The sequence below is a fragment of the Saimiri boliviensis genome, chromosome 4 (assembly GCF_048565385.1).
Source record: "Saimiri boliviensis isolate mSaiBol1 chromosome 4, mSaiBol1.pri, whole genome shotgun sequence".
Classification (NCBI taxonomy): Eukaryota; Metazoa; Chordata; class Mammalia; order Primates; family Cebidae; genus Saimiri; species Saimiri boliviensis.
The window spans coordinates 28,182,411-28,203,201 of record NC_133452.1 but is presented as its reverse complement, the minus strand read 5'-3'; the positions used below and the strand labels follow the sequence as shown (position 1 = coordinate 28,203,201).

At 35.4% G+C, this 20,791-nt stretch overlaps 1 long non-coding RNA gene across 1 annotated transcript in view; it reads right to left on the bottom strand.

The window, feature by feature from the left end:
* Positions 1-6,376: 6,376 nt before the first annotated feature.
* Positions 6,377-20,791, bottom strand: part of LOC141584125 (uncharacterized) — a 137,765-nt gene continuing 123,350 nt past the window's right edge. Inside the window, exon 3 of the long non-coding RNA XR_012517073.1 lies at positions 6,377-6,612. This is a non-coding gene — a long non-coding RNA (uncharacterized LOC141584125). The remainder of the gene's footprint in view (positions 6,613-20,791) is intronic.

Below are 20,791 nucleotides of genomic sequence, written 5' to 3'. Positions count from 1 at the left end.
TTAGGCAAGTTGGTTCTTCTACAAAGAAACAGAATATCTACTGAGATACTGATTTTGATTGTGTTGGATCCACAGGTCACTTTGTGTCAAATTGCCACATTTAAGTTCTCCAATGCAGGAACATGGTAAAAATATCCATTTACTTAGGTCATCCTTAATTACTCTGTTGATTTATGGATTTCATTGTAAAATTGTTAAATAACTTTTATTAATTATATTCAACAATACTTCATGTTTTGATGTTTTTGATAATGGTATTGTTTATTTTCAGAAATTGTGTCTATTGCTGATATATAGTCAAACAAATGATTTTTAAAATTGCTCCTGTTTTCTGTGGCCTTGCTAAAGGCAGTTACTAGCTCCAGCAGTCCCTGTTAAATTTCTTAGACTTTCTCCATATACAATTATGTCATGCAAATAAAAGCCATTTACTTCTTTCTTTTCAAGTGTATGCCTAGGTTTCTTTTCTTGCTTTATTTCACTAGCTAGAATAATCAGTTCAATATTCAATAGAAATAGGAGTAAACATTCTTGGCTTTTTCCTGATAATAGAGAAAAAATTTATTTAACTATTTTCTGTGTGCATTTCATTCCTTTCTTTTCTGTTTATCTTATCATTTAAATATCTGTACAAAAATATAATAGCTCTTTTAAAATTCTTGTTTGCTAGTTCCATCATATTTAACATTTTGGAGTCTATTTTACCGGCTTTTAAAAAATGCCTGATTTTGAGTCACAGAATTATGTTTCTTGGTGTGCTTGGAGATTTTTAAATTTAATTTTTAAACATTTTAATAGGTTTTTGGGGAAAAGGTGGTGTTTGGTTAAATGAGTAATTTCTTTAGTGATGATTTCTGAGATTTCAGTGCATCCATCACTGAATAGTGTACACTGTAACCAATGTGCAGTCTTTTATCTCTCACTCCCCTCCCACTCTTCTCACCCCCAAAACCACAAAGTCCATTCTATCATTTTATGCCTTTGCATCCTCATAGCCTAGCTCCCACTTATGAATGAGAATATATGATCTTTGGTTTTCCATTCCTGAGTTACTTCACTTAGAATAGTGGTCTCCAATTCCACCCAGGTTGCTGTAAATGTCATTATTTCATATTGTTTTATGGCTGAGTAGTATTCCATGGTATGTATTTTTTTCAATTAACCAGCTTTTAAAATTCATTTATCTTCTGTATTTTTGTTTGTTTCAATTACCTTTAGTTATGTTCTGATCTTAGTATTTTTATTCTTCTGCTGGGTTTGATTTGTTCTTGTGTCTCTAGTTCCTTGAGGTATGACCTTACATTGTTTATTTGTGCTTTTTCAGGCTTTTTAATGTAGGCACTAAATGCTATGAATTTTCTTTTCAGCACTGTGTTTGCTGTATCCCAGAGGTTTTGATAGACTGTGTCATTATTATCATTAAGTTCAAAGAAGTTTTTAATTTCCATTTTGATTTTGTTGTTGACCCAGTGATCATTCAGGAGCAGATTATTTACTTTCTATATATCTGCATGTTTTTAAGGGTTCCTTTTGAAGTTGATTTCCAATTTTATGCCACTGTAGTGTGAGAAATTACTTGCTATAACTTCAATTTTCTTAAGTTTGTTGAGATTAGTTTTGTGGCCTATCATATGGTATATCTTGGAGAATGTTTACTGTGCTGTTGAACAGAATGTATATTCTACAATTGTTGGGTAGAATGTTCTGTAAACATCTGTTAATTTGTTCTAGGGTATAGTCTAAATCCATTTTTCCTTTTCTGGCTTTCTGTCCTGATGATCTGTCTCGTGCTGTCAGTGGAGTACTAAAGTCCCCACTATTACTGTGTTTTTGTCTATCTCATTTCTTCAGTAGTAATTGTTTTAACAATTTGAGAGCTCCAGTGTTACATGCATATATATATTGTGATATTTTCCTGTTGAAGTAGTCATATTATCATTATATAATATCTGTCTTTGTTTTTCTTAACTTCTGTTGCTTTAAAGTTTGTTTTGTCTGATATAAGAAGAGCTACTTCTGCTCACTTTTGGTGTCCATTTGCATGAAATATCTTTTTTAGCCCCTTTATTTTAAGTGTATGTGAGTCTTAAATGTCATGTGGGTCTCTTGAATACAGCAGACACTGGATTGGTGAGTTCTTATCCATTCTGCAGTTCTGTAGCTTTTAATTGGAGCATTTAGGCCATTTACATTCAATGTTAGTATTGAGATGTGAGCTACTATTCTATTCAATTTGAAATTTGTTGTCTGAATACTTTGTTTTTCCTCATGGTGTTACTGTTTTACAGGTCCCATAAGATTTATCCTTTAAGAAAGATTCTATTTTGGTGTATTTCAAGGATTTGTTTCAAAATGTAGAGCTCCTTTTAGCAGTTCTTGTAGTGCTAGCTTTTTACTGGTGAATTTTCTCAGCATTTGTTTTGAGTGAAAAAGACTGTATCTTTCCTCTATATATGAAGCTTAGTTTCACTGGCTACAAAATTCTTGGCTGATAATTGTTTTGCTTAAGGAGGCTAAAGATAGGACCCCAATCCCTTTTAGCCTGTAGTTGCTGCTGAAAAATCTGCTGCTAATCTGATAGCTTTTTCTTTATGGGTTATCTGGTGCTTTTGCCTCACAGCTGTTAAGATTCTTTCCTTCCTCTTAACTTTAGATAACCTAATGACTATGTACCTTGGCAATAATCTTTTTGCAATGAATTTCCAAGGTGTTCTTTGAGCTTCTTGTATTTGGATGTCTAGATCTCTAGCAAGGGTGGGGAAGTTTTCCTGGATTATTCCCTCAAATATATTTTTCAAAATTTTAGATTTCTCTTCTTCCTTGGGAACACCAATTATTCTTAGGTATGGTCATTTAATATAATACTAGACTTCTTGGAGGCTTTGTTCATTTCTAAAATTATTTTTTCTTTGTCTTTGTTAGATTGGGTCAATTTGAAAGCCTTGTCATTGAACTCGGAAGCTCTTTCTTTTACTTGTCGGATTCTATTGCTTTACAGTGCATTTTGCATTTCTCTAAGTGTGTCCTTCATTTCGAGAAGTTGTGTTTGTTTTTTATTTATCTATGCTATCTATTTCACTGGAGAATTTTCTACTTATATCCTCTATTTTTATTTCTTTAAGTTGGAATTCATCTTTCTCTGGTGCCTTTTTGATTACCTTAACAATTGGCCTTCTGAATTCTTTTTCTGGCAATTCAGAGACTTTGTCTTGGTCTGGATTCATTGCTGATTAGCTACTGTGATTTTTTGGGGTGTTACTTATTTTGTCATATTACCAGAATTGTTTTTATGATCCCATCTCACTTGGGTAGACTATGTCAAAAGGAAGATCTAGAGTTCAAGGGCTGCTGTTCAGATTCTTTTGTTCCTCAGGGGGCTCCCTTGATGTCCTGCTCTACTGCTTCCTATAGGGATGGAGCTTCCTGAGAGTAAAACTGCAGTGATTGTTATTTCTATTCTGGATCTAGCCATCTGGCAGAACTACTGGTCTCCAAACTGGTAATGGGGAGTGTTTGCAAAGAGTACTGTGATGTGGTCAGTCTTCAGGTCTCTTAGCCATGGATACCAGCACCTGCACCGGTGGAGGTTGCAGGGGAGTAAAGTGGTTTCTGAGAGGGTCCTTGGTTGTATTTTTTTAAGGGAGCTGATTTTGTGTTGGTTGGCCTCTATCCAGGGGGTGGCATTTTAGAGAACTCATCAGCTGTGGTAGTATAGGCAGGATACAATCTTTCCCCAGGGCTGCATTTGATAAGTATTCAGGTTTCTCAGGCAGTGGACAGGGCCATAGAGTCCCCAAGATATTATGTACTTTGTCTTCAGCCACCAGGATGGGTAGAGAAAGACCATCAGGTGGGGCTAGTGTTAGTCTGGGTTGGGGGTGTGGTTCCCAGGGCAATGGAATTACGTTCCCAGGGAGAATATGGCTGCCTCTGCTGCCTCACACAGATCACCAGGGAACTGGGGGAAAGACAGCAGCCATAGGCCTCACCTAGCTCTCACACAGCCTGCAGCCTGCAAGGCTGGTCTTACTCATGTTGTGACCCCACAATAGCACTAAGTTTATTTTCAGGAAGCTGATGAGCAGGGCTCAGAACTTGCCCCAGGCTTGTAACTGAATTAACTTAAAGTTAATCCTTGTAACTGAAAAAGCAAGCAGACTCACAGTTCCTTGGTTGTTCCACAGAACTTACAGAGGCAATCCACCTCCTTCAAAGGGTCTGTGAATTATCTTGGCTTTCCTGGTACGTTCCTGCAGTAGTTCTTGGAGCAAATGTTCACAATGTGAGTCTCCACGTACTACTTTGTCCATGTGAGTGGGAGCTGCAAGTTAGTCCTGCCTCCTATCCACCATTTTCTTTCCAATAGAGATTTTTGATTGGGTGCTGAACTTTGTGAAAATTGCAGGGTTGGGCATTTTTTAAATATTTCTATAAAAAATGTCAAGCTTCATTTTGGCAGGCAGTAATTGGCACATGAGTTTGACTCTTTTGAATTCTGCTTTAAAAGCATTTCTAAAGAGAGCCTGGAGCAGCCTCCACTCCAGAGATAGTTTAGTTGTGCTGGGAAGGTATGTCCCACTTGGAGTCTCTTCTCAATTCCAGGTGATCAGAGAGAATTCTCTCCTCTGGCTTGCTGGTGCTGATATAGTTTGGCTGTGTCCCCACCCAAATATCACCTTGAATTCCCACATGTTTAGGAAGGGACCCAGTGGAAGGTAATTGAATCATGGGGACAAGTCATTCTTGTGATAGTGAGATCTGATGGTTTTAAAAAGAGAAACTCCCCTGCACAAGCTCTCTCTCTCTTTGCCTGCTGCCATCCATGTAAGACATGACTTCCTCCTCCTTGCCTTTCATTATGATTGTGAAGCTTCCCCAGCTATGTGAAACTGTAAGTACAATTAAGCCTCTTTCCTTTGTAAATTGCCCTGTCTAAGGTATGCCTTTATTGGCAGCATGAAAATGGACTGATACTGTGTTCAAACAGCTCCTCAAGTTTGTGAGCTCTGAGAATTCTTGAACTTACAACTCCTTAGTGGCTCCTTGCTGGCTCTGTGTACTTTCATTCAGCACATGTAAGAAATCTTATTCAGAACTGCAGAAAGAAATACTTTTTCTGCTTTCTGGATCCTAATTTTCTGCATTGCTTTCTCCATTCTGTCATAGTGCCCTGTAAATCTGGTGCCTTAACTTCCCTAAACTTCAGTCTTCATTTCCTCACTTCAGTGAGGCTGTAGGTCTCTGGGTTTCTTTATGTGCCTGTGAGCTGGGCAGAAAAGCTGGGGACTCATAGGCTTAGCTCAGTTGTTTTTCTTCTCTCAGGGATCACAGTCCTGTGCTGCCAGTTTTTTGATGTTTGAAAATGTTTTATTTAATGTATTATTTTCTAATGTTGTAGCCATTTATGATGGAGGTTATGCCTAGTCTTTACTGATCTATTATAGTAGTTGCTGGAAACATATTTCAACATTTTGTTTTTCCTCAATAATGTTTTTGAAATACTTTAGAATCGTTTTAGATTTAGAACAAAGCTGCAAGAATATTACAGATAATTCACACATATATCACACTTAGTCTCACTTGTTGTTAACATTATTATGGTTCATTTGTCGTAACCAATCTACCCGTATTGGTACTTTCTTATTAACTGAAATTCATACTTTATTTAGATTTCATTAGTTTTTACTAATGCCCCCCCCCCCTTTTTTTTTCCAGGATCACATGTTACATTTATTCCTTATGTCTCCTTAGGCTTCTCTAGACTGTAACAGTTTCTCAGACTTTTCTTTTGATGACCTCAACAATTTACCTTTAATTTGTTTTCTGATTGCCTTTAACTTTGCTAAAAAATGTTTGTGTATTTATGAAACGAAGAGTGTAATGGTACTATTTTTAATTGTATTACATTTTAAAAATTGATGTTCTAATTAGAAATTATAAAATTGAACTTTGAGGATTCCTATATAGGATAACTTATATTTGTATTTTACATGTTCCAAACATACCTGAATTTGTTGTACATCTTATTTTTACATAATATTTCATACATATCCTCTGGATAAAAATACAACTTCTTGTTCAGATTTCAGAAACAGTGTCAGTCATCATAGATGGAGAAAATAGGCAAAGTGGTGAAATGTGCTACACTCATCCACAAAAGTGAGGATTTCCAGCTTTAAAGGATTTGATCAGATAGAATTAAAGGTCTTATCATAGGCCCGGTACTCAAAGTCCACCCCAAATAGTCCTAGTACTAAACTCCACACCTGAGAGCAATGGCACTGTAATAACGAAAATCTCATCTCTGCTGGTTACTTTGATGTGTCCATTTAACTATGATATGGTGTCCAGTTGATGGGTCAAACACCAATCAATAAGTTGCTATGAAGGTACTTTGTTAAACATGTAATTAACAGTTATAATCAGTTGATTTTGCATAAAGCAGATTACTCACCATAATGTGGGCGGGCTTTATCCAACCAGCTGAAGGCTTTTAGATAAAAGACTACAGTCCCCAAAAAGGAATGAATCCTGCCTCCAAAATGCTTTCAGACTCAAGAATTCAATACCAACTCTTGTCAGAATTTTCAGGCTGCCGTATCTTCTGATTATCTGGAGAAATAAAAAGTAATTAGCGGTGGGGCTATAGATGATGAAGTCTCCTGAGGAGCTGTGGCACAGACAGAGAAGAAATGTCCCAAAGAGGAAGCATAGTACTTATGTAGAAAACGTTGAGCCTGTGCTCTTGAGGAACCACTCAGCTTTTCTTGCTGTGTGGCTTCTTTCACTTATTCTAGTCAAGTATGTATAAACAATAGCTCACAGTCATAGCCTTTCTATAGCTTTACTTATCAGGAAATCCTATTTGAATTCCAGCAGTAGCAGCCCAGGACCAGCAGATGGCTAGGTTCCCATTTTGTTGGGCTAACCCTGAAAGATGAGTAAGTAATTAAATGGTGTTAACAAAAAACAAAAGATATAAGTATTAGGAAGAATGTGTTCTAAAGATAAAAAAATAAATCCGTATATAGGACAAAGAGGATCACTATATTGATGAAGTCTGCAATATGCATGTAAGCTAAACTGTCTTGACTTGTTAAATATTTTTAAAATCATACATGTGTCAGTACCATTTAAAGTTATTTATATGTATTAATTTCTCCCAAGCCAACCCTAAAAGTTGGATGCTACTATAAAAGCCATTTCAGAGGCCGGGTGCAGTGGCTCATGCCTGTAATCCCAACACTTTGGGAGGCTGAGGTGGGCAAATCACGAGGTCAAGAGATCGAGATCATCCTGGCCAATATGGGTGAAACCCCGTCTCTACCAAAAGTACCAAAAATTAGCCAGGTGTGGTGGTGTGTGCCTACAGTCCCGGCTACTCAGAAGACTGAGGCAGGAGAATTGCTTGACCAGAAAAAGGAAGTGGCAGTCAGGTGGGGCCACTGCACTCCAGCCTGGCAATAGAGCGAGCGAGACTCTGTCAAAAAAAAAAAAATGCCATTTCAGAATTTTAAAAAGGAAAACAGAAGCAATGAGGTAACTTCTTCAAAGTATCAGAGCAGGTAAGTAGAAGGCCTTGGATTTGAATTCAGACAGTCTAAATCCACAGACCATATCCTTAAATGTGTTATGGCATGGTTTTTTAGCTGTTCCTTTATCATATCCTCAAATGTACTTTTTTAAGTATAAAAACCACAAAGACGATTTTATAGAAATGTCATAGTTTTTGAACTCTCATTTTTAGAAAAATAAGAACAAAAAACAATGGCTGAGAAATACAATAGATTAAACTAGATTTCTCTAGCCATCCTAAGTGAAAATTAGTATATAAATATACAAATTTAGAAATGAGAACAAGCACATGATCAACATACAGGGAAAACATGAAATAACTATTGGCTACATTATATAACTGTACAACAGTACATTAAAATCTAGATAAAATACCTTTTAGGAAAGCATACAAAGCATAATTCAATAAAATTTAGCTAATTTAAGCAGAACAATAACTGTGTAAACAATTGTTGAAATTTTCAAAGAAATACTTTCCAAAAGTCTCAGGCCCACACCGTGTCATTGGCAAGGTGTTTCAGCTTTGAAGGTATTAGTAACTCTTTTGTCATTTAAACTTTTTCAGAAAGAGAAATAACAATTCTTTTTCATAAAACTAGGATAAAGGGATAATTTCTATAGTAAAAACTATAAACTAGTGTACCTTAAAAGAAAAAAAAATTACAAATTCTTAATTTTAATGTAAACTCTAAATTCTAAATATAAAATATTAGTAATTGAGGTGCATTTATAGAATAATATACCATGATTAATACATAATCATCCAACAAATAGTAGACTGTTTCTCATGAAATATATGGTTTTTTTTTTTTAATTTTTTTTTTAATTGCATTTTAGGTTTTGGGGTACATGTGAAGAACATGCAAGATTGTTGCATAGGTACACACATGGCAGTGTGGTTTGCTGTCTTCCGTCCCCTCACCAGTATCTGTCATTTCTCCCCATGCTATCTCTTCCCACCTCCCCACCTCCCACCCCTCCCCCATTCCGCTCAACGGACCCCAGTGTGTAGTGTTCCCCTCCCTGTGTCCATGTGTTCTCATTGTTCAACACCCGCGTATGAGTGAGAATATACGGTGTTTGATTTTCTGCTCTTGTGTCAGTTTGCTGAGAATGATGGTTTCCAGGTTCATCCATGTCCCTACAAAGGACGTGAACTCATCGTTTTTGATGGCTGCGTAATATTCCATGGTGTATATGTACATTTTCCCTATCCAGTCTATCATCGTTGGGCATTTGGGTTGGTTCCAGGTCTTTGCTATTGTAAACAGTGCTGCAATGAACATTCGTGTGCACGTGTCCTTATAGTAGAATGATTTATAATCCTTTGGATATATACCCAGTAATGGGATTGCTGGGTCAGATTGGATTTCTATTTTTAGGTCCTTGAGGAATCGCCACACTGTCTTCCACAATGGTTGAATTAATCTACATTCCCACCAACAATGTAAAAGTGTTCCTATTTCTCCACATCCTCTCCAGCATCTGTTGTTTCCAGATTTTTTAATGATCGCCATTCTAACTGGTGTGAGATGGTATCTAAATGTGGTTTTGATTTGCATTTCTCTAATGACCAGTGATGATGAGCATTTTTTCATATGTTTGTTGGCCTCCTGTATGTCTTCTTTTGTGAAGTATCTGTTCATATCCTTCACCCATTTTTGAATGGGCTTGTTTGTTTTTTTCTTGTAGATCTGCTTTAGTTCTTTGTAAATTCTGGATATCAGCCCCTTGTCAGATGGGTAGACTGCAAAATTTTTTTCCCATTCTGTTGGTTGCCGATTCACTCTACTGACTGTTTCTTTTGCCATGCAGAAGCTGTGGAGTTTGATTAGGTCCCATTTGTCTATTTTGGCTTTTGTTGCCATTGCTTTTGGCGTTTTGGTCATGAAGTCCTTGCCTACACCTATGTCCTGAATGGTTTTGCCTAGATTTTCTTCTAGGGTTTTTATGGTGTTAGGTCTGATGTTTAAGTCTTTAATCCATCTGGAGTTAATTTTGGTGTAAGGTGTCAGGAAGGGGTCCTGTTTCTGCTTTCTGCACATGGCTAGCCAGTTTTCCCAACACCATTTATTAAATAGGGAGTCCTTTCCCCATTGCTTGTTTTTGTCAGGTTTGTCGAAGATCAGATGGTTGTGGATATGTTGTATTTCCTGTGAGGCCTCTGTTCTGTTAATTTTTCTAACAGCACAGAAACAAATAATATGTAGAGTAGAAAACTTGAAAAATTATGATAGTTATTAAAAATAAAATTTAACACTCATACTTAATTTTAAAAATAAAAACTTCTTATTAAGACCAACAAATTTAAATTTTGTTTTAATTGGAAGCCTCATACACGCATCTGATGTGCAGAAGTAAGAAGCAGAAACACCATAATATCTCTACCATTTTGTAATGTTGTCCTAAACTTCTTACCCCAGTTTTATACAATCAGAAAAATTAAATAAGAGCTATAAATACTTCAAATAGAAGACAAATTTATAACTACTTACAGATATAACATTGGCTGACCCCCTATAAAGTGGTCGCATTGTCCCTCCTCCCTTGCATGAAACACGAGGTTCCTAAAGAAGACAACTCTGCTTCCTGCACAATGAATAAATGTTGACCAGCCTAAACCTATGGCAGTGATTTCATTCCTCTCATTAGTGATGTATTTAGGCATGGGCAGGTAATGCTTCCCAGAGAGTATTCTGAGTGTCCAGTGTATATTCTGGGGGTGGGGCTATTGCTAGACTTGGAGTGCACAAATGAGGAGCTCAATTTAACTAGATGCAGACCACCCAGATTGTCTTTGGCAGAGTTACAGAGCCAGAATCCTTGACATGTTGTGAACTGAATGTTACCAGCCATCAGAATCTCACAGAACCACCTCTCTATGTATCTCCAGACAGAAACCTTGATGGATAATGTCTTCCTCCACATGATAGGATTATCTGTCGTTAGATTTTATTCTTTCTCTCACTGATTGCTCTTTCCAATCCAGAGTTCTTCCCTCTGTGCTGCTCAGTGATCTCCAGGGACACTTAGAAAGTTAAATGTAACGTCTTTTTCCCCCAGTCCTGCCTTCCCCGGAATGGAAAGGAATTGTGATATAACCTTCCATGTACTCCATGTTTTCTTCAAATATAACCTTAACACTTCTTTCTTATTTTTAAATTTTAATTATCAACTATTTACATTCTACTGTGGAAAACTGGCATTTAACATTCTCAGCACTAGATCCTCTCTTAAATATCTTCCTCCCTCCCCCAACCCAAAATACATACAATATCTCCTTCTCCCACTATGATTCAGTATAGCTCTATTTTTATCACTGTTTCTGTTTCATCTCCGTATGCTTCTTATTCTCTGTTGATTTTATCCAGACATTATCTTAGATTACTTCCTCAGTTTGTTGTGATCCTTCACTATCTGTTTATAGACACTAAATTGACAATTGAAAGTTTGTGGGGTCTTGTTTCTATTGGTGGGCTTCCCTCAAGGACACTTCCATGGGAGGTTGACTGCTTTATTCTCACATTTCAAAATGGGGGAATTGGTAAGACTTTTCTTTTGGGCCAATCAGTTTCTTCACAGAATCTTTCATGTTATCCACGTTCTTGCTTATATAAAAAAAAAAGCCTGGACCCAGGGGAGTAATGAAACCAATGCTCTCACCATTTGGCATCCAAATTTGTACTTCATCCACCTATTTTCAGTAAGGAGTCCTAATCTAACCTCTTTGTAGAACTAGGGTGGGGATAAGGGTGTGCACCGTGCAAGTTTGCCTTTCTACAAAGAATGGTCAGATCTGGTCTCTCTGGTGACAATCATTTCACTCTTTTTGGACAGAAATATTTAACATGGTAAACCAATGTGAAAATGCAGAAAATGATTACAACACATGCAAAATATTTTTGATTTGTAAATCACTTTATCAATTAGAGTTTTAAAATAGTTCAGTAGCCTCATTGGTAAATACCAACATAAATAATTAAAATTTCTAAAACAAACTCTGTTAAAATGCTCCCAAAATGAAACACCCAACTTAAATAAAAATTGAGGAGATATTCATGTTGTTAATTTCATCAAACTGTTAAATTCAGGCAAATACATAGACTTACAAAGATCGGATATTTTGTTACATGATCAATTATTAACCTAAAACTTCCATTTCCTGGAGATTCAGATTAAATCCTATAGTTAACAAGGATTTATTACAGTGAAATACATTGTATGCTTTGAAGATTTAAAAATTTATCTGAGAAGGAGTAACTAAATGAAACTTTGATTATTTTTCAACTCTTGCTTTATTTGATGGGAATCTCAAGTTCATTATTTGCCAGTAAATGGAATAATCGGCTAATTAGCAGCACTTGTTACGTGACGAAAATTCAATTTCCAGAATAGAAAAGAGAAAAGGTCCATCATACCTTAATAAATTAATTTCTTTTTGTAGAGTGAATCTGCATCCACCTGGCAGATAACAAACTGAGCAAAAGCTTTGGGAGGTTTGCCAAATTCAAGAAATTAAGGGATATTTAACCCTTTCATTTTTTGTCACAATATGATTGTTCCTCACAGATGTTTTCTTTATAATGCCACTGAAATTAATTATATCTCTCTAAAACTAGGATATTTTACAATGCTGAGAAAAGGTAATTAAGTGTATTTCCTGTTATATGAAAAAATTCATGTACTTCATGTGAAGGAAAAACTGTAAAAATATGGTAAAGCTATATAATTAAACACATAGAGGATTAGGTAATATTTACAGTATTATTTAAAAATATTATAAAACTATTAACACCCAAGGCATTTTCAATAAATAGTAAATTTTCTTTTTCTTCCAACTGCAGTTGCTGCTTTCTTTTTTCTGGGTGTTCATTTTTTTTTTTTTTTCCCACATTGAATGTCTTCTCCCCCAGATTTAGGACCTAAAAGTTAACGTATCTGTTGTCTGGCAACCTAATAAGATATCTCTGTAAAGCATGCTGTTTTAGGGAATTCTAAACCTTCTTATAGGTGTTAGTAGGAGAAAAGATTAGTAGCTTAAGGTAGAATCAAGGCCTCATCTAGATTTTGTAGACATTAACAACTTTCACAGTCCTCTGTAGGAAATAAAACCACCATGGCCTTTAACATTAGCCAGTGTTAAAATCCAACATCCAAGGAAGAGCTTGCTTGGCTGTGTTGACAAATAATAAGCCAATTTAATGTGATAGTGTAAGGGGTTGAATGATACATGGCTAAAGACATAAGTTGTAAGTAAGAACTTTTTTTTTTTTTTCCCTGTATCTCAACTGCAAAGTCTTTGGTCTTAGGAAAACTACGGTATTTAGGGGGCTTAGAACACTGGCTTGCAAAATGTAGGTATTCCATTCAGAGAGTCAAAGGATATTTGCAGCCCTAATATTCTAGAAATTGTATATTCCCTGAGTAGGAAAGGCAAGCCTCAATCTGCACCCCTCACTGATCATAACATGAAGTTTTACCAGTTAGATTGTCATTCTGATCCATAATTCAAACAACATTGCCACCAGTGAACTGTGATGGCAACATCTTATAAAATCTTTCCTTTTACAATGAGCTTTCTCCATTACAGTGAAATTAAAAAGCAGGAATCCTTAAATGTATCCAATCTTCAAACAGAATTTCATTGGGAATTTTGATCTCATGATACAAAAATCAGGAGCATTTAATTAGTACATATTTTAATTAATTAATGATCTAATTTAGGCGTGATTAAGATAAAGTGCCACTATTAGATAAACTTAAAGCAACAACATTATTTAGAAATGACTGTTCATTCTTATCCTACTAATACATAATTGATTATGGGTGGCTTTCCAATATGTTTAAAATGATGTACATGGTGCTGTTGCCTATCATGTATTTTTCTAATTAATGGTATTTTAATTATGGATTCATTAGAGAGCCATCACGGAAGTGCATATAAGGAAAAATATAAATAGAATGGACTTCAAAATTTACTGACTCCACAACTCTGGGATATTGTGCCTTTACATATACCCTCTAAAAGTGAGAATTGCAAAGAAAATAAAAAACTAGTTCATTCCCCATTTTAGGGAATTTAATGATACTTCTTTCTGTATTTTGGCCATCTTAAAAAAAAAGAGTTTTGTACAAATCTCTCTCTCCCTCTTTTCTGAGCTACTGCTGTATATCATACTTGTTTCTTATGGCATGGTCCAGGTTAAAATATTACCTGTGGAAATCTCAGGTTTCACTAAATATGTATTACATAGTTCACATATTAGAAACAATATTTAAACCATAGGAAATATAAAATATATGCCTATGAACCAGATCATAAAGATGAATCTAGGTTTTGTGTAATTGGAATCATATGAAGTTTGTAGGTTCTCCTTAAGAAAATTGCTTTACAAAGTGCTAGGCCCATGGAATACATATGAGCCAGTGAGGAGCTGCTGTGGACTGAATGTGTTCTTCCAAATTGTTTAAGCTCTAATCCCTACTATGATGGTTTTTGGAAGCAGGGCCTTGGGAGGTAATTAGTGTTAGATTATGTCATGAGGGCAGGGCCCTTAAGGTGGAGTTAATACCCTTATAAGCCAAGAGACATGAAGTCTCTCCATGCTAGGATGTAAGGAGAAGACAGCTGCAAACTAAGAAGAGACCCCTCACCAGATCTGCTGGCATCATGATCTTGGACTTCCCAGACTCCAGAACTGTGAGAAGTAAAGTTCTATAAAGTAAGTCACCCAGTCTATGGAATTTTGTTGTAGCAACCTGTCTTAGCAGACTAAAAGAAGGGCCCTGCAAATTATGCTCCCTTGCATTCCTTGTTTCTCTACATCTCATTGTAAACTGCCAGAAAAACAGGACCATTGGGCTCAGAACAGAACTTGGAATAGATTATGGTAAATATGTCAGTTGAGAGTGCTGTATTACAGAAAACAAGACTGTTTGTTACATGAAAAGATAATTAATAAAATGGTGAAGTGGAAATCATCCGTCTTCTGAACTCTTTTTCCAAGGGCCAATGTTCTCTGAATCTTTCTTTCACTGCATGCACTACTGTACTGCTGTGCTTTGTAATTACCCAACTCTACATCTGTGTCCCCAAATAGGCAACATACTCCTTGGAATCATGGATGCTTCCTATTCATCTTTTCTATCTTCAAGGCAATTTACAGTACATGAAAAAGACTTCATAAATATTTGATTAATTGGTTAATTTATTAATGCCTAATGCTTAGTAGAATTAAGAAAGAATGATGACCTGGATTACTTACCAAATATCTTCATGTGAAGCTCTAGGCTAAAATTGCAAATTGATTTCATTACTTTTTAATTAGTAATTCTGGCTTTGGAATGATTCTTGGTTTGAGAATTTAAAGTTTTGTAGTTCAAATTGACTATTAAAAAAGCATATTTAGAAAATCCCATTTGTCTCTTTATTTCAGTAGAATATACCATGTCCTCAACTGCATACATGGCAAATATAGAATTTACAAGAAAATTATTTGCATCAGGGAACTAATACACTCACATGCCAAAAATTTAATTATATTTTGTGAAACAGCATATATACCCATTGTTTAATTTTGCCTTGCTATTGAAGGTCTAGAATCTTCCTTTTTCTATAAGTAGAATGATATTTATGGTTATATTTACAAAGAACAATAGAATACTTGAAGAAAGCAACTAAGTAAAAAATCTACTGTTTTAAGTAAAACGTACATAAAACTTTAAATATACACTTTTTCATCCTGAGGAATAAAGATGATATTTAACTCAAAGATGATTGTTTTATCTAATTACTTCCTAATGCTACAGTAACTCCAATAATTCATATTCATTACTTAATTCTCAAAAACCTTTTTCACATTTTTTATCCTCACATTTTACAGAAACGAATACAGTGAAATCTTTCCATTCCCAACTTCATTAGCATTGTGATTTCTTGCCAAAAAATCAACATGATACACTTGAATTCAACTTCAAGCTGAAGTATACGCTAATCCAGTTAAATCCTTGCTACAAATTTGACATAAATTAATGAAGTTTACAAATGTTTTGTCAAGTATTTACAATGATGTAAAAGATGTAGACACATCTCTTTTCTCATAACACTATTGAGTCTCTTGTTACTAGCCTAGAAAAAGGTTTTGTAAAATTAAATTTAAATACTTCAGATAGTTTATGTCCTGTGTTTCACAAAACTATCCAGACTGTTCATATTCACTTGATTTTCGATTATCAAAGAATAAAGTCCTTTTCATAAGATTAAAGAAAAAATGGGGTTTAGTTCGTGATTTGATTCTCCACGTGGTTGCTATTTGTGTATAGAAGAGCTAATGATTTGTGTACATGAATCTTGTATATGGAAACTTTGCTGGATTCTTTTATCAGTTCTAGGAGCTTTCTGGAGCAGTCTTTAGTGTTTTTGAGGTAAACAATGATATCATCATATTGTCAGTAAATATTTACATTTGACTTCCACTTTACCTATTTTGATACACTTTATTTCTTTCTCTTGTCTGATTAGTCTCGCTAGGACTTCCAGTACTATGTTTAAAAAAAAGTGGTGTGAGTGGGCATCCTTGTCTTGTTCCATTTCTCAGAGGGAATGCTTTCAACTTTTCACCATTCAGAACTCAACTCCTTTTACAAAGTGGCAATACGATACAATACAATACAATACAATACAATACAATACAATACAATACAATACAATACAATACAATACAATACAATACAACACAATACAATACAATACTTAGGAATACACTTAACCAAGGAGGTGAAAGACCTCTACAAGGAAAACTATAAAACACTGCTGAAAGAAATCATAGAGGACAGAAATGAATGGAAATACATTCTATGCTCATAGATAGGTAGAATTAATATTGTGAAAATGACCATACTGCCAAAAGCAATCTGCAAACTCAACACAATCGCCATCAAAATACCACCATCATTCTTCACAGATCCACAAAAAGCAATTCTAAAATTCATATGGAACAACAACAACAACAAAAGCCCGCACAGACAAAGCAAGACTAAGCAAAAGAACAAAATCTAAAAACATCACACTACTTGATTTCAAACTATATTATAAGGCCATAGTCACCCAAACAGCATGGTACTAGTATAAAAATAAGCACATAGACCAATGGAACAGAGTAGAGAACCAAGAAATAAACCCAAATACTTATAGCCAATTGATCTTACACAAAGCAATCAAAAACATAAAATGGTGCTGGGATAATTGGCTAGCCACATGTAGAAGAATGAAACTAGATCCTCATCTCTCACCTTACACAAAAATCAACTCAAGATGGATGAAAGACTTAAATCTAAGACCTGAAACCATAAAAATTCTAGAAGATAACATTGAAAAAACCCTTCTAGATGTTGCCTTAGGCAAGGATTTAATGACTAAGAACTTAAAGGAAAATGCAGTAAAAATGAAGATAAATAGCTAGGACTTAATTAAACTAAAGAGCTTTTCCACAGAAAAAGAACAGACTGCAGAGTAAACAGACTACCCATGGAGTGGGAGAAAATCTTTGCAATCTATATATATGATAGAGGACTAATATCTAGAATCTACAATGAACTCAAATCAGTAAGAAAAGAACCAAACAATCCCATCAAAAAGTGTGCTAAGGACATGAATAGACAATTCTCAAAAGAGGATATACAAATGGCCAATAAACATATGAAAAAATGCTCAACATCACTAATGATCAGTGAAATGCAAATTAAAACCACAATGTGATACCACCATAATCCTGCAAGAATGGTCATAATCAAAAAATCAAAAATCAATGGATGTTGGCATGGATGTGGGTATCAGGGAACACTTCTACACTGCTGGTGGAAATGTAAACTAGTACAGCCACTATGGAAAACAGTGTAGAGAACACAAAGCACTAAAAGTAGAACTACCATTTGATATAGCAATCCCACTACTGGATATCTACCCAGAGGAAAAGAAGTCATTACAAAAATGATACTTGGGCATGCATGATTATAGCAACATAATTTGCAATTGCAAAATTGTGGAACCAACTCAAATGTGCCTATTGATCAATGAGTGGATATAGAAACTGTGATCTATCTATCTATCTATCTATCTATCTATCTATCTGTCTATCTATCTATAAATAGATAGATAGAAATGATAGACTACAACTCAGACATTAAAAACGAATGAATTAACAGCATTTACAGTGACCTGGATGAAACTGGAGACTATTCTAAGTGAGGTAACCCAGGAATGGAAAACCAAACATCATATGTTCTCACTGATATGTGGGAGCTAAGCTATGAAGACACAAAGACATAAGAATGATACAATGGACTTTGGGGACTTGGCAGGGAGGATGGGAGGAGGGTTATGGATAAAAGATTACAAATAGGGTGCAGTGTAGTATATACTGCTTGAGTGATGGGTGCACCAAAATCTCACAAATCACTGCTAAAGAACTTACTCATGTAACCAAACACCATCTGTACCCCAATAACCTGTGGAAAAAGTAAAAATAAAATAAAAATAAATTTTTTCTATTAATTCACAAAAAACCTAAATAAATAAAAAGGTCTATGAAGCATTTATTTGTTTAAAGAATGCTTGGGAATAAAGAACATCTATTTCTTCATCCCTGGGGAGGTAATCTTCTAATAATGCTGTATAAATAAAAGGAGTATCAGAAATTGAATTCTATACATAAATCTCAGTAATCATAGGCAGTGATAGACATTGTATGTTATTCTGGACAAACACATCAAGTGTACAAAGATGCTCTTACACTATAGACCTTGTAGGCAATTATGAATTTATGTTTAAATTTTGTATAGAATATGTAAAAATAGAATGCCACATTTCCATCCTTAATTGAGTCCTTCATGATGCCCTGCATTAGAAATGATTTAGATGAAATCAGAAGTCCTTGCTTACAAGCAATCATCTGCAATGAGATGACATTGAATCACAAAAAGGTGTTAAAAATGCAATCCTATTACCAAAAGGAAAGAACAGATGTATTCAATCTGACTTGTACAGCTTGATATTTGCTACTATGAAGACCGTTAGGTTTCCTTTTGAAAAAAAAAAAATATTCAGAAGGAAATACTCCTTCTATCTGCATTAATATCTGGCTATTTTTCAAAATATTATTTTATCAATTGTCTAAATAATTTAATAATAGAGTGAGATGTATTACATTTAATTTCAACATGAAAATATTTGAAATAATTGAAACAATGGCAAGTGGACATTATCAATTGTAATAATATTACTTATTTCAAGATTTCTGGACATCAAATGGGGATCTGCAAAATCCACTTCTATCAAGAAGTGGCAGATTATTAGGTGCCCCCCCAAAAAAAAATTAAAGCCAAAAATCAGATTTCTTTGCCATTGCATTCAATGGCAGAGTTAATTAGTTATGATAGAGACCCTATATCCTACCTAGAATATTTAGTTCCTAACCCCTTTATGGAGACAACAGATTTAAACAGAAATTGTACTATTTCCCTTGCCCTAATGAATCAAAACACGCAGTCATCTTTGTTGTCTCTCTCTACGTCAATGTTTTTCTCTTTTTGTCAATAATTTGCTATTTTGCCCCTCCTGAACACTTCCAGAGTATTACTCAATACAATAACCTTAAATTATTTCTCCTTAGCCAATTCTCTATGCGATTCAAAACTAATTCTGCATCCTACTTTTTGTATGTACATCTTGTTCTAATCCTTCATTCAGTCTCCCAAACCCTCCAAACTTTGAATTCCCCATAATGAACTGCATGCCATCTGTGATTTCCATGATTAATCACCTCAGGCTTATTAAACAATAATGTCAAATTAGCTCTCCCAGCTCTTAGTTAAACTGATCTCCTAAGTCCTTCTTGTTCATATCATATATTCTGTTCTAACCTTTGGGCATTGGCTCACATGATTTCTCTCTCTTTAATTGGCCTCATTCATTTTTTCTCTCTGCATAAGATAAAAGAACACTTTTCTTTTATGGACCAACCTAAGATGGCTACCTGCTTGGAATCTTCCCTATTTCAGGACTCTCTTTGCTGAGGCCTTTTCTCCTTGGAGCCAGCTACAGATTTTCAGGTTTGAAAGGCACTGCTAGTTTCCCAGGGCTTCCATAACATAGTGGTACAAACCAGATGGCCTAAATCAAGAGAAATTCTCTCTCACATTTCTGGAGGACAGATGTCTGAAATCAAGGTTTCATCAGGACCAGGGGCTGTCTGGTGACTGAATTCTTTTTTGATTCCTCCCAGGTCTGGTAATCACTGGAAATCCTTAGCATTCCTTGACATGCTACATCACTCCAGGTTCTGTCTCTGTTTCCCCATGGCCAACATTCTTCTGTATGTGTTTCTGTCTCCAAATTTCTCTCTTCTTTTTAAAAAAGGTAATTTCAACTTTTGTTTTAGATCCATGGGGTACAAGTGCAGGTTTGTTACATGGGTATAATGCGTGATGCTGAGGTTCGGGGTATGGGTGATCCCATTACCCAGGTAGAAAGCATAGTACCCAGTAGGTAGTTTGTCAATCCATATCCACCTCTGTTTCTCCCCCCGGTACTCCCCAGTGTCCATTGTTCTGATGTTTATGTCCATGAGTATTTAATGCTTAGCTTCCCCTTACAAGTGACAACATGTGATTTTTGGTTTTCTGTTCCTGTGTTAATTTGCTTAAGATAATGGCGTCTAGCTGCACCTACATCACTTCGAAGAATATAATTTCCTTCTGTTTTATGGCTGTGTAGTATTCCGTGGCATACATGTACCATTTTTCTTTATTCAATCCACATTGATAGACACCTCTTAGATTGACTCCATGTCTTTGCTATTGTGAATAGTGCTATGATGATCATTTGCATGCATATGTCTTTTTGGTAGAATGATTTATTTTCTTTTGGGTATATACCCAACAATAGGATTGCTGGATCAAGTAGGAGTTCTATTTTAAGTTCTTTGAAAAATAAAACAGAACTAATTTTTATTCCCACCAACAGTGTGTCTGTGCTCTTTTCTCTGCAGCCTCACCAGCATGAGTTATTTTTTGTCTTTTTAATAATCAGCATTCTGACTGGTGTAAGGTTGTATCCCATTGTTGTTTTGATTTGCATTTCTCTGATGATTAGTGGTGCTGGGATAACTGGGTAACCATATGCAGAAGAACGAAACTGGACCCCTTCCTAAAATTAACT